This window comes from Boleophthalmus pectinirostris, unplaced genomic scaffold (assembly GCF_026225935.1).
Source record: "Boleophthalmus pectinirostris isolate CB_2022bp ecotype Guang Dong unplaced genomic scaffold, ASM2622593v1 HiC_scaffold_3, whole genome shotgun sequence".
In the NCBI taxonomy this organism is placed as follows: Eukaryota; Metazoa; Chordata; class Actinopteri; order Gobiiformes; family Gobiidae; genus Boleophthalmus; species Boleophthalmus pectinirostris.
Genome location: NW_026571299.1, coordinates 36,954,164 through 36,969,007, shown reverse-complemented (window position 1 = coordinate 36,969,007; position 14,844 = coordinate 36,954,164). Strand labels below are relative to the sequence as shown.

General features: G+C 38.1%; 1 protein-coding gene across 1 annotated transcript in view; it reads right to left on the bottom strand.

Moving 5' to 3' along the window:
* LOC110174424 (metabotropic glutamate receptor 4-like) overlaps nt 1-14,844 on the bottom strand; it is a 132,803-nt gene that overhangs the window by 55,734 nt on the left and 62,225 nt on the right. The window lies entirely within an intron of this gene.

Here is a 14,844-nt window from a genome sequence, read left to right as displayed (position 1 = left end):
CAGCTGATATCTTCGTTGTCCTTCAGTGGCGCTCACCTGTCATTCAAATAGACTGGAGTATTATGAAATAAATATTGGTGATATGGACTTGTCATAGGATTGGTCAGGTGAAGAGAGAGCTGAGTAGAAATCTCATAAAAGCTATCATAATTTAAATGTGTGATGCTTTCTGGCAAAAATGAAAGAAGTTTTATATTGGAATGGCTGTATTTTCAGTATTGCAGTACGCATGGGCAGATGAGGTTGTAATCTAAACATGTATTCCAAAGTAAAAAGAAGTGTGTGCCTTTTTTATGCGCATTTGAAAAACTATTTGAAAACTCAGCGGCACAGTGGGATAGCGGTTAGCAATTCAACCTCACAGTAAGAAGTTCTGAGATCCATTGTTCAACCGGGTGGCCTTTATAGAATTTGCATGTTTTCCTTGTGTCTATGCAGGTTTCGCTGGGGTGTTTCTGTTTCCGCAGCTACTAAAAGTATGTAGAATAAGATATCCTGCCAGACCCCTTAAAATGAGATTCCAAATCTCAGGGTTGAATAAATAAATACATACATAGACAAATGACAGTGTTTTTATAAGAATATGTATTATTCTTATTTTATACTTTGATATTAGGCCTTGCTTTTTTGTGTCTGTTATATTGATTGTACTTTTCTCTTATTGTAATTATTGATTAGGTCTGTACAGCACTTTGGGGGCTGTGTGTTGTTAACTGTAACAGTGCTACATAGATAAAGTTCACCTTTTTTTGTCTTTTGGTCTTTAATTATCACCTCGTATAACTCCAAGCATGTTTTGATTAAAATAATAATTATTATAATAAATAATAATAATAATAACACCAATATATTTTAACAAGCTCATAAAAGATTACGATTAGATTGTGTAACTTTGCTGATGGAGAGTCCGTCAAATGCTTTTCTTCATGGAGATGTTGTTGCTTTCTTAATGCAGATCAAACAGACCAAGTTACAGGTCAGATCTGTGGAGAGGCAACCCCGCTCACAGTCACAGTACCTGTATTTTTGAAGTATAAAACCAGCTGTAATTGAATAAAGAAGATAGAGCTGTTTAATTTCATGCCGTGGAACATTCCAGGCAGAGCAGTGACATCCATAGAACCAGGCAAGTGACAGATCTCAAACCAAAAAGTGACATAGTGCACCTGTAATTTGAACTGGTCTCAAAAGTCCTCCCAGAATCAAAATCAAATGCATCCAGCAGCCATTTTGTCCAGCTCCAGTCGGGCTGCAAAGTTTGGACGCTTAATGCTCCTGGTGCATACTTCCCCTCACTTGCATTATTAATTTTCCAATGCCTGCTATAGAGGCGCATTACCCAGCACCCTTGGTTAAAAGTCTACTCTCCCTATAGCCAGACCCCTCTCATCTGATATAGGCAAAACAATGAGTGGAGACAGATAATGATGAGGCTTTCATTTGCTGAAGACCTGAGGAAGTGCAGTGGAAACATTTGAAAGTTTTTCCTAAAGACATGCAGGCATATCAGGCATTCACTGGCACTAATTTGTATTTAGTATGCATAATGTAGTAAATATGCTAACACTGTGACTGAAGGCAAAGTGTGGAGGAGCTTTGTATTTGAAGATAATTTGAATTAGTGAATGTTCAAAATAGATTGGTGGCAGCTTCATTTAAAGTTGGATTTATGTATAATTCATTTGGATGAGACGTGAGAAAAAAGTCACTTTACTTTACACAAATTGTAAAGTTTTAGTCATTGTTTGGTAGTGGTGGGATGAGACAGATGAGAAATAAATTCCACAAGACTGAGGCAATGCAAGAGTTTGATATAAATCATAATAAATCAATTGTGGCATTCAGTTCACAGTTTGGGCCTTTACATATTTTTATATAGTTTATTGAGTAATTTTTGTACTGCTTTTTGGAACTAAGGCTTCTCAAAACATTGACGCACCAGCGATTAACCCTTTTTTGTCCAATCCAAATGCAAACAAGATCATTTTCCTCATGTGTGCACAATCTTGTGGCAAATTGGTCTGTGGTTTTGGTATTTGGTATATTATAATTATGCATGCTCCTTATGCATGGGTTTCAGAATGTTGAACAGTTATGACCTTTCCCATAGTGGTTAACAATTTAAAGTCCTCAAAATGTCCTCAGTATGTTTCTTAACAGGCTCATATTACTCTATTTTCTGATCGATGCTATAATCTTTCCTCATTCAATTTAACACATAAACCCTGCACATTTCAGCTGAGTTCTTCTCTCAAACAGAAAACAGTCTGTTCCACCTTGTGATATCATGTAGTAATACATGAAGTGCTCCATTGTGTTTTTAAACTCCATGCATCTTCACTAGAAATATTTCCATAATTTCAGCACTGAAATCTGTATTGAACTGAAGGCAGAAGGTAGATGCTAATTTGAACACAACTGCCTTGTGATGTCACAACAAAACACAAGGAAACACCATTATGGTATGGCTAAAAGCTCTCAGTAACTATTTTTTTGTAATATAGGTACTCCCAAAATCAGGTCTTCACAAGTGTTCTGTAAGCTGTAGCCTTTGCATTAGACTGGAGTTCAGAATGTACAGATGAAAATAGCATCCTCTTTTGCATGCAGACAGGTATTCTGCCAACACATTTCTATGTGTTTCAGATTTCTATGAAACACATAGAACTCTGACTATTTGACGCATGCTTTATCTTTCAAGCCTTGTCAAAAATTCTGTTGAGAATTCACAGCGAAGTGCACGTTGTTCATTTCCCAGCTGTACAATAAAAGAGCACTTGATGGAGAAATACGGACCAGCTGTAAAAAGAGGACAAGGTGTCTCTGTGGCATCTGTGCCTAGTGTCAACATGATTAAACCACCTGAGAGCAAAACAAAGGAAGATTTTTGCAAATTGGTTCATTGCGAGAAACAAAATTTAATGATCACAGTTGCCAAAAAAAAAAAAAAAAAAAAAAAAAAAAAGGAAGAGGGGGGGGGGGTGTTAGTTCACATTAAATAAATCATATATTCCTTTGTAGTTCCTTTTCAGTCTGATTTGCTATATTAAACATTACCTGTCAAAGGACAGTTTCTGTTATTGAATTAAGCCTTTGTTTGCCTGCATGCTTGTGTTGCATTTGAGTCCAAGTGACCTGCGTGATAGGTGCACTATGTAGCTTTTTGGTTGGGGTCTGTTACCTGCTTGTTTCCATGGATATGTCATTGCTCTGCCTGGAATGTTCCAGAGTATGACATTAAACAGCTCCACTTCACATGTATACAATTACAAGAAGTTTCATAGCTCAAAATATCTAGAATAACACGCATTCTGACTGAGCAGGGTTGCCTCTCTACAGATCTGACCTGTAACATGGTCTGGTTTGATCTCCATGAAGATTGAAAGGTTTAATACCATACTGTGAAACTTTCCAGACAAAGCAATAACATCTATATGAAGAAAAGCATTTGAAGGACCCTCTAGCAGAGAAATTACACAATGCACCTTTAATAAAAGAAGGTGATGAGGGAGAGCAGGTTAATGAATGACCAGAGGGTTCGTAGATAATGTCTTGTTCCCTGAGTTAATAATACTACCTTTGAGTCCTTAGGCTTTAGTCTCACAAGGGAGTGTCTATGGTTGCCTTATTAACCTGCCAGATATATAGGTTATAGACTGCACGGCCTCTCAACAAAGACATTTTACTTTAACTGTTGGCTTTTCAACTACATTAAACATTTCCTCTCTTTCAAATCCAACCATTGCTTTAAACCTATATACTTCAAAGAGCATTAGGCATCTGCAGGTGAGCCACTAAAGTAGCTTTGTTCTGTAAGATAATGATGATGGTGAATAAGGAGCTTGTGGAGACATGAGGATCACAGTGGTTGCTGTGTTAATTTCTGCACATTCTACCTGGTTCAACTCTGTAGAAGCAGTACTGTCTCACGGTACAAGATAGGGCAGCACAGTGGGAGCTGTGCTAAAGGAAGGTAATCTGGACATGCCTGATAGCCTCAGGACTGCAGGGCTCTAGTTTAGTGTGTGTTAAATGAGCAAGCGGAAACAAGCGTCGTTTTCGATGGTAAGAAAGCAGTCTTGATTCTTTTAGTGAGTTGTTTTACATAGTTATTGCACTTTGAAATGTCAGAAATATGGATTTGTATTGTTTTGCATAACATTTATTAAAAATGTAATTCTTTCTAACATGCTTCCATCAGTCTGCCCAGGGCATCTGTGGCTACAATAGTAGCTTACCACCACTGAGTGTGGAAAAAATGAATAATGCTCTGTAAAGCATCTTTGAGTGTCCAGAAAAGCGCTTCATAAAACTGATCCATTGTCCTGAGCCAGTAACAGAGTAAACTGGCAAGGGCTATTGTTTTTCACCTCTTTCTTCTTCTCCAGTATTACTTTTCCTTGCAGATGATCACGATTTTGAGGGCCTAATCGTCGCCAAAAATTTCTCAAACTGGGTATGGGATTGAGCAGTCTGGTGAAAAATTTGATAAAAAGGAGCTGCCTAGAAGTGGACCCCTACGGGACGGGGACAAGCAAAGTTTGGCGTAGGCAAATAAAATTCGTAACAGTGATAGCGAGCAATACGACAAGCAAAAAGTTGAATTGGTGCATACCCCTATGATGAAAAAATGTTGGCCATATTGGATCAAAAATTCACCACCGTTTTGACTTTGTGGTTGTAAAATGCTACTATTTCCTGGTTTTCGGTCCAGATGAGCTCGCATTCTAGGGACACAAAAACAATCAGTTTTTTTTTTTTTTTGGATATTCCTGACAATTTGACTGTAGCACACTGGCAAAAAACACCTTAATTTCCTGTTTTTTGATGACTTCTAACAGCCACAAGCACAGGTCTAGAGAGCTTAAATTCAAATCATAATTGCGTGATTCTAGCCTGAATGTAATGGACTATGAAGTCCAATACAACTGAACACTATAGCGCCCCCTACCACAGACATGAAATATCAACATTACATTCTATGCATGATTAGCAAAAATATATATATATGCATGGAGGACATAGGACATTTTTCACAACTGCCAGCAGGGGCGCAAATAAAATAAAATCCTACACACACATGCTTAGACAGATCGTGCTGAAATTTTAATCATTAATGTGTAAACTGTAGCTGTACCATAAACATGAAACATCAGTGTTATCGAACTTGTATGAAATTTGGAGATTCAATTCTATGAATGACTACAAAAAATGTATTACGGAAATGTTTTTTTTTTGTTTTTTTTAAACAGTTGATCAGCAGGGGAGCAAAGATTCAAAAAAAAAAAAAAAGTTTAAAGGTGTTATGTGTAATTTTTCTGATGGAGAATCTGTGGGCCTGTAGTTGTCGAGAAGTGACAATGGCATGTTGGGCAGTCACGTGGGAGGGGTGTGTGCGCCAGGGCGAGGACCATCATCACCACGGGGTTGCCAGTCCACTGATCTGACCTGTAACTTGGCCTGATGGTGTTGCCTGTTTGTCCCCATGGAGATATTATTAGTTTATTGCCATACTGCGAGACATTCTAAGCAATGCAGTAACATTTTCATTGAGAGAAGCAGGTGATGGCCCCCTCCTCCAGAAAAGTTACTCAGTGCACCTTTTATAAACAGAAAATGTAAGGGGTTAATAGCAGCACCAAATTCAATCTAAAGGAGTCAATTTTTTTGATTATTCACACTATTCAATCACTATGTTGTTTAGTTGAATTCAAATACATGTATATAAAAATATATATATTTATCATCATTTTCATACAAGACAGAGCTGTGCTTCCTTCCATTTATGTTCGACTCACTTTTATTTTGATGGTTTGAAAAATGCAGGAGATTCACTGCGGTGATGTCTTCCTTCTCTAAAACCTCGGTACTTCTTCTACACAACTGGCATTTTCTGTGGAAACAATTGAGCTGCCACAAGAAAGCTCTGTGTCTCTGTGTGAAGTGAGAGATGACACGTCTTTGGTCTCCAAGTAGTAGCTCCTTTTTACCAGTGGGAAAAAGTCCTGAAATCCCAGAGAAATTGGCAGTAACCTGGTGGTGGGAATATGCCTGGTGGCTGGTGGGTGTGTGCTGTGCATGTGACTGATGTTGTTGTCACCAGTGAACAGGTGGAAATAGGCTTAGAATTCATGAAAACTCAATAAAGCTGCATGGAGGAACACAGTCAATGAAAGAGAGCTTAAGCTTATTTATGTTTGTCTAAACTTTGACCTATACTAAATCATAAATATGACCAGAAAGTACACAAATAAAATATACACCAACACCAAAAATATGATTTCATAGTTTTGAGATTGGTAATAATTACGTTGTGTGTGTTCAGTAGTTTTAAAGATACAGCCTTACTGCTTTCATTCACACATCATCACGCTTATGTTCTTTGTCTTTGAACTTGTTGTTTATTTATTTATCATTATTCAGTGAAACGCACTCCCATATCCGGTATATCATTATACTTACCTGTCTAATTTGAAACAGGAGCCATGACAAAAAGGTAACCTTTGTTCTTCACTCCCTTTGTCAATATTCAGAATGTCTAATGTAAAAGTGGCTTTTCCAGCACTTGCTCCTTGGTGTCCCCTGTGTGTTTGTGACTGATGTTGTTGTCACCAGTGAACAGGTGGATATAGCTTTTAAAATTCATGAAAACTCAATAAAGCTACATGGAGAAACACAGTGAGAGAAAGTGAATTAAAACTGCTCAGTCACTCTTGTCCGCCTTTAGACTTTGACCCGTTCTGAATCATTTGTGTGCCTTGGCAGCTTGGCCGTATAATTGATGCCATTCATTACATGATTGAGGGGGTGTTTTTGTGAGGTTAGTGGAGGTAGCCACGCCACTGCTGAGAGCTATGCGCACCACGGTGATTGATAGGAAGCAGACGCCATAAACGCCCGGAGTGGCTTGCCTAAATGCAAGTGAGTGTTACTCTGTGCGCCGACACAAGGCTGGACCATTAATAACCCTGGCAAATGATGATAACTGTTGTATTGATCCGGGTATGCACCACTGCAGCAGCCCCTCTCTCTCCAATACTTTGGCTCAGTAAACACAGGCATTGAAATTGTTGACCCGGTCTATCTCTGCCATTGATCATGCCGCTCATGTTGGGACACCACGTTCCCTTTGTTTGCCTGCTGGCTTAATCCATTCACACAACCGGCGGATGGTAGTAACTAGATCAATACAGGGAAACATGGATTTATGAGATTACAATTTATACATACAGCATAGTGCAAAAAAAATATTAAGGATATTGCTATGAACAAACAAAAATATACCAACATACAAAAAACAAAAGATAAAATAACTAAACAGGTTTTATATAAAATGATCAAGGGACATCATTTTAATTCCTCCTTTTTATGGGCAAAAAAGTACTGCGCACCTTGCAAATATTGTACAAAACATTTTTTATGAAAGATTGCTAGATCTAAACAACAGTGATATGGAGAAACCACAAAGCTACATCTGACACATAATCAATTTCAATCTACTTTTACTTTGACCACTGACGTCATGTAATTTAGAAAAGCACAATTATGCAAACCTTTAAGAAATGTATGCCTTACTTGACTTGCTCATTTAGCTGACAGCTATTAGTTGACTAACAGCTGAGTCACTGGAATAAACACCATTTTCTTTGCATCTGAAACATACCCCACGGTGTCCTTGTCCTAAAGCTCAATCTCCCCTGCCATCAGTTATGATGGAAACCACTGTGAGTCAGAACGACGTGATGTCAAACTCTAAACCTTTGAATACCACCAGGCGAAATGCTCCCTTTCTATTGTACACTCTGTCTGACAAAACTGATACAACTATAAGGTGCCCTGCCTTTAATTCCTGAACTAAAACAATACAGCGCTTGTGTAAAATATGGTATGGATATAAAAAAATATATATAAACATATCAAAAGAGTGTGGTGTGATTTAATACAATGAGTGTAAAAACTGTTTTGCTGAAGGAAGTCATCATCAATCATGAGTAAATATCAAAACTAGTTACATATATAAGCCAAATTCTCCAATAATATGTTATGATGAATTAGGTCAAATAAATTTCTTGGGGATCAAAATAGTGTGAGGTAAGAAGTCATTTAATCTAAGCTCTCAACTAATGATGCTTTGATTCGAGCATTACGGTATATAACAGCCAAACATATATTTGGTTATACACATAAACAAACACAAACCCAGAGATTTTCTTTTTGAAAATGGTTTCTGGACAGAAAAATATCTGTAATCAGTTGTTGATGCTTGTCCAGGCCGAGATGTTTTCCTTATCTCATCAGGGCTAATAGGACAATTGGAATCCTATTTGTGGCTCACTGTGCAATCTATTACGTTATGGAAATCTCGTTCAAAATACACCAACATAACCACTTTTTCCCCAACAAATCAAATTCACTTTGCACCATCAAGGTTATGAGAAGGCAGCGTGTATGGAGATTGCTTGCCCTGACAATCAGCTGTAATGTCGGCCGTGGTGTTACCAAAGCTTGTTGTCATCCAGCCCCTGTATCAGTGCTCCCCAGCCTCCACAGCAGCCAGTCTGCATCGCTCTACAATTGACCCTTCAAGGTCCTGTGCTGGAGTTAAATTACATTTGTGTCCTATTAGGGGAGAGCAGCGTTTTAAGAAATTGCTGTGAAGGTGGAGACGCAGAGATGTGAAATCATCATGCAGGCATGCAAAACAGAGATATTCATTTTTCCAAGAATCAGATTGATGTATTCAATATGCTAACTGTTGATAGCTTTCAGGTAAAATTAATTCATAGCAGTAAACAAGATACAATAAACTGAAGAGTATTTCAAAAGAATGTATGAGTAATAGTTAGCTCATTGAGTAGAATAGATTTTTTCTCCTCTTAGTTCATATGCATTGTGTATATTGGCACGTAATTAGCTCAAGTTTTAAAAAAAAGAAAAAAAAAAAGAAAGAAAAATCCATATAGGTATTTTGTCCATGGATCCGTTATTGATTCAATGCAGTATGGCCGCATATGCAAAAGGTCAAAACTCAAGTGTTTATTTCGAGTTCGATTTCAACTGACAAAATATAAAAATGTATGTCTAAAGGTAAATATAAATTAGGTTAATTTGATTCCTACAAATTTGATGTGATCCTGATGTAATGTAATCCTCACGTATGCTAACAGTAATTATGAGCCCATTACAAGCACTTATAAGAGCTGAGAACAACCAAGTCTTTGCTACAGAAGTGAAAGTGATACAGAGTGGAGCATCTGTATGGATTAGTTACACAACTGTAATCCAGATTATCCGACTAATTTACATTATTGTCTTATGTCATTTAATTAGGAGACTTTGGTTTCTGTTGGGAATCACATACACTTCATTACACTGTCTTAAAGTCTCATTAATTCTCTTTTCAGCCAGCAGAATTTATTTTCAAAGCAAAAGAGCCTAGGGTTTTTGTGTACTTCTTGCTGTCTGCCAAATCTGAGTCTTTTATATGTTTGGATGCTGTTCATGTTTACCAACAAAATTAGATCCACAGCCACATTAACAGAAAGCCAGAATGTTGAATGGAGAGTGACTAAGACTAAGACTGACAAACCCTAAGGATATTACCAGAAAGGCATTACATAGGTCCCTGTTTGACATGAACAAGGAATGTGTACTTTACAATCATAAGAGCATCACTTTTAATCACTATCACCATTGGATTCGTGCATTTCACTCTCACATTCCCGTCCTCAGAGAACAGCTTTGTGCAATGTTCAGGCGTAAAAAGCCACTTATCCATTAGGTGGACAGACAGGGGGTCCCAGGTGAAGAACTGACAGGAGATGAGCGATGATTATTCAGCCATTTGCTTTGCCCAATTAAGCAATGACAAGTAATTGTTTAAACAAATTGCAGCAGGGTGTATCTGCAGCACTCAGGGGTCATTTATGTGATGTCCCATAATAAATAAAGACATAACTGCCTGACACCACACGTGCTGCTGTGAACTGGAGATTAAAAGGCCATATGGATGAAAGAAGGAGATTGCTGAGTGTGCGCAGAGCTTCTTCCCATGTGACTACGGTCATTACCAATACAGATGTTCAGATTTCCCCCTGGCGCACTGTGTTGTAGCTAGTCTTTTCTGTCATCAATTCAACACCACTTCTGGATTAGTTGCAATCAAATCCAGCTATTCTCTGACAGAGGGATTCCCTTGAAAGAACTGATTTTAAATTTCATAAACTTTAAAAGACCTACATAGTGTCACCGGATACAAAATAATGTTCAAACAGCTTTTACTGATTCTAATTACAAAAACATTAGACTTGATGTTTCATTTATTTATAATTTGGTGTTTTGGTTGTCAAGACAATTATCCAATCACAAAGCACAATGAGCCACATGAGTCGCTGTCATTTGGGTTGCCAGTTTGAAAATTTTATCCAGTTGGACTAAAAGGACTCTGATAAGCACCTCAGTGAGTGAATTCTGGAGGTTCTGAGCTGTCACATGAGGCCTGGAGAATGAGAAAAACCTCTATGTGCCCTGTAGGTGATTATACCCTGAGTAATACCCTTTTAAAAACTGTAAGAGCTACACACAGTTCCTTTAAACCAAATCAAACATGTGGATCTCTGCATCTTCTTTACTGCCATAAAATTAACATTAGGAAATTAAGGAAATAAAGACAAATTAGAGGCAAAATCTGAATCCTGAAGGTCCTGAAGGACCTGTAACCCCCGGTATCCTATGGCCATGCATTACAAAGAAACCAACCATGGTAGCTGTAAAAGCCTAAAAATCTGTGCTGAACATATCAAAGAAACAATAAGAGGAGGAGATAGACTGAAAAATTATTACAGAGAGAGTCCTACTGGATCTACACTCTCAAGGCCACCCAGTTTCCAGGACTTAATGGAGAGCTAGATTTCTCCCCCTTCCTTTTAAAACCTTTAAAACCACAAGCTTTAAATGAGTAATCAATTTCTGTTTTACATCTCTGACCCTTTAATATATTACATATATTGTATATATATATACAAATTATAGTTATTTCTGTAATACTTTAGAATTTTTGCACTACATATATTCTTATACTATGTATCTTTTCATACTATGCGTTTTTATACTGTGTATTTTTCTATGTATTGGTTGTTGGGATTTGAACTATTTGTATCTTGTATTATATTGGAACTTAAATAGCTTGTAACTAAAATCTGTTCAGCCTACATGTCCCATCATGCACCGGGGGACTGTGGGCCAGCCCACTGTGAACATGTGACCTATACCTATTACTTTAAATTTGCACTGTGATATCCATCTCGAGTTTGCCCTGATGAAGGCCGAAGGGCCGAAACGCGTTGGCGTGATTTTAACTTTATCTGCCATGTAGTATTAAAGGCTTTCAATTATTTTGTACTTTTTGAGTGCCTCAGTTTTTTTCCTACTTTGTATTTGAGACTGGTCCCTACATTGAAGAGCACCAAAAGGACAATTCAGCACATTTTTGTATATCCAAGCAGCATTCCTGCATCCCAAAGCTCATCTGAATCTAAATCTAAAACAGAAACATTACAAACCCTGGTCTTAAATCTGGGGAACCTGATTTTCAAAGCGTGAAAGGAGGAAATAAGTATTTAAATTTTAATTTTTAATAGTTCCTAGCTCTCATAAACCCTTTGGCATTTCATTCTTTCTGACAGGGAAGTGAAGCTGAGAGGACCACAAATGCACAATCAATCAGCCCTCATCGTGTCTTACAGCAAGGTGCATAGCTCTTCTTACAATATTGCTTTATAATGGTGTATGCGGTCAGCTCACAGTGGTATGATTTGGTCACAAAGTTCTGCTTTTACAATGTACTCTACAATACTTTACTAATTGGGAAAAGTTGGATAATGCAGCTTTAACACAGCCAAGAGATCTACAGGACAAACCAAAACTGTATTAGTCTGGCACTCTCACATTTCTAACTGTCCAATCATCTAAATTGAACTAACTCTGGAATTTTCTAAATGAAAACATCAAAAACTCAACTTCAAAACCTCCAAGAGCAACTTATTATTGATGATTTATCTCTGCTGCGGCTTTTTGTTAGCTCAGCACGATTGGATATTTTGCCAAGGCTGTATCTACAAATATATCAGCTCGGAGCAATGCAGCACCCTCTCCAATTCTCTCCCTTTATTGTACATTCACCACATGGGCGTCTTTATCCGACTGTGAGCCTAATGCCTGTAATCCTCCTCGTCAAACCAGGACGCGGCTCACTCCATTAGCAGCCTTTCTCCTGTTGATGTCGGGCAGCCCATTCGTTTGTAGGGGAATCTTGTTAGGGCTCTTATTGGCATTGTGTTTCATTAACTTGATTAATGGCGTCTATTGGGGTGCGCTCCACAGTAATCAACATCTCTGCAGAGGAGGGATGCCTGCGGTCAAAGATGGTACTCTCCGGGCTCCTTTCAGCTAAACTTGGGCGCATTCTCGTTCGCCCGCCAGGTCTGCACTCAAAAACCACTATGTGCATATTAATACTAAACAGGGAGACAGAACAGAGAGAGTAGACCCCTGATGACTATGCTTCATTATGGGAAAGAGGCTAAATGTGGAAAAAGTAGACTAAGGGCATTTTAATCACCAACTAATTCTGTTTCAACTTATGAAAAGTCTGAAACATTTCGCCAGTGAAGTGATGGTGATTGGCTGAACAGAGACGATACTAAATGTCTAAAAAGTGCACTGCTCAACATTTCAATAGGAGAATCCGCCACTTGCTTATCTCCATGGAAATGTTCTAGCTTTGTCTAAAATGTTCCACAGTACACTACTAAACCTATCTATCACCAGGGACACAAGCTGGTTACAGCACTACACTACATTACAGTTCAGATTTGTGGAGAGTTTCCCCTATTCACAGAATTGTTGTTCTATTATATTTTTGAGCAATAGAAACACCTGTACTGAATAAATGCTAGATGGATATATTTAATGTCATACCATGGAGTATTCCAGGCAATGTAATAACATGTCCATGAAGACAACCAGATAGCAGACCCTCCAGCAGAAAAGCTGCACAGTGCACCTTTTAAATATACTTATTTTTGAGTGTGTGTGTAATCTATCATCACTATATATCATATTAGGAACGACTGCTGCGTTTTACAACTTTTTATAATAGATGCTCAAAGCCTCTCTTGCACATTGTTACTTGTTAGTTTATAGAGACCACCCAAGGGTGCCATGATAAAAAGATAAATGTTTTTTTTTTCTTTTGTCAAACATGGATCCTAGCTCCCCAGCTAATCAGTGTAAATACTCGCTTCTAATGTATTCCCATGCATGAACGTGTAACACATGCTTAAATCCACTCTTATTATTCACATCAGGCACTATGGTTTCAGTGCATCTGATGTATCCTGAAGTGCCTTTTGCAGAAGTACAGTACCCTCCATCTGCTGCTGGTGTGAGTCCAGCTGTGGGCCAGGTCACGTCCTGGGTCAGTGAATGGGAGATGAGACGCTCCTCACCTCTTAAAGCCCCCAACACTCACAGAGGGGGGCACTGCTTCTCATCTGCGGGCATTGTTTGCTAGAGACGGGTGGGCTGCAAAACATTCAAACACTCCCACCTGGCTTTCGGATTTGCTTTCATCATGCACTTTTTAGGCACACTGTACACTCTTGTATTCTCACTACTGTGGAGTGAGTGGACTCAAAGTATTGTTTTTCCAGGTAGATTTTTTTATCTTCTGGTATTATGTTTAACTTAGTCCTTTAAAAAAATACATTTATTCTAACTTAAAGATCATTGCAAATATGAGCTTTAAAGGCTTAGAAAACAGAATGAAAGTTTAAAGTACATAATTGCAGAAAAGAACATTATTATTGGATATTTGCCTGTATGGAAATTGTTCTGTTGCATTCAGTGAACCTTGCTGAAGAGTCATTGGAAAGTTCAAACATGTTTTGAGGTAAGGGAGACGCATATAGTTGACCTTGATTGAAAATCCAAGCAATGTACAAAGTACACAATGTACTGACTGAATGTTGCTTCTTGTGGGGGACTTTCGCTTGATTTAATGGAATGCATATACTAATATTTTTTCTCTGGGGAAATATGATTATGTTCTGCTCAGTATTCATTTCACCCATTTCTGAGTCCTGTCCAGACGGTGAAGTATTCAGACCTAGCCAAGTCTGCCTGTTTCCGCCCAGGAACAGAGGGACAGTGGACAGCCGGGACGTGACCAGGGCCCCCCAAAGCCTCATCTTGTTAATTAGAGCTGCACCAGAACATCTCATGCTCCTTGGGATCTCCTTGAATGGAGTGTAATTTGTTGGATGGATATAAACATCAATAAAAGACTCTCTGAAGACCGAGCCAAATGGAAGGTACTTTTGGATATTTATGGTGCAGACACTTAAAATTTCTCTGCTATAAAATCTCAAATCTTTACTTGCCCTATATGTTACTTTAGAGACATTTCTAAGCGGTATTTTTAGTGATGAAAATTGAATAAAATAGCTGTACTTATAATGGTACAGTTATACAACACAAAGTAGTAATATAATGTCAGTAGTGGTAGCATTATGTTTAAATATACTTAAATGTATATGTAGATGCAATAATTGACTTGATAATAATTACAGTACCAAAAGCTTTAGCAATAGCAACTGTCAGGATGGCTTTTATTAAAAAATGAATAAAGAAATAAGATACATTTCTTTATTTTGGATTTTTTTTCACATCACAAGGACAATTGAGCTGAACACATGGAGCTCTAAATGAGATGACAGCAGCCAGTGCAGACTGTGAGACAGACAATGAGAGGGGCAGTTCGGTATACAATACACTGAAGCATCT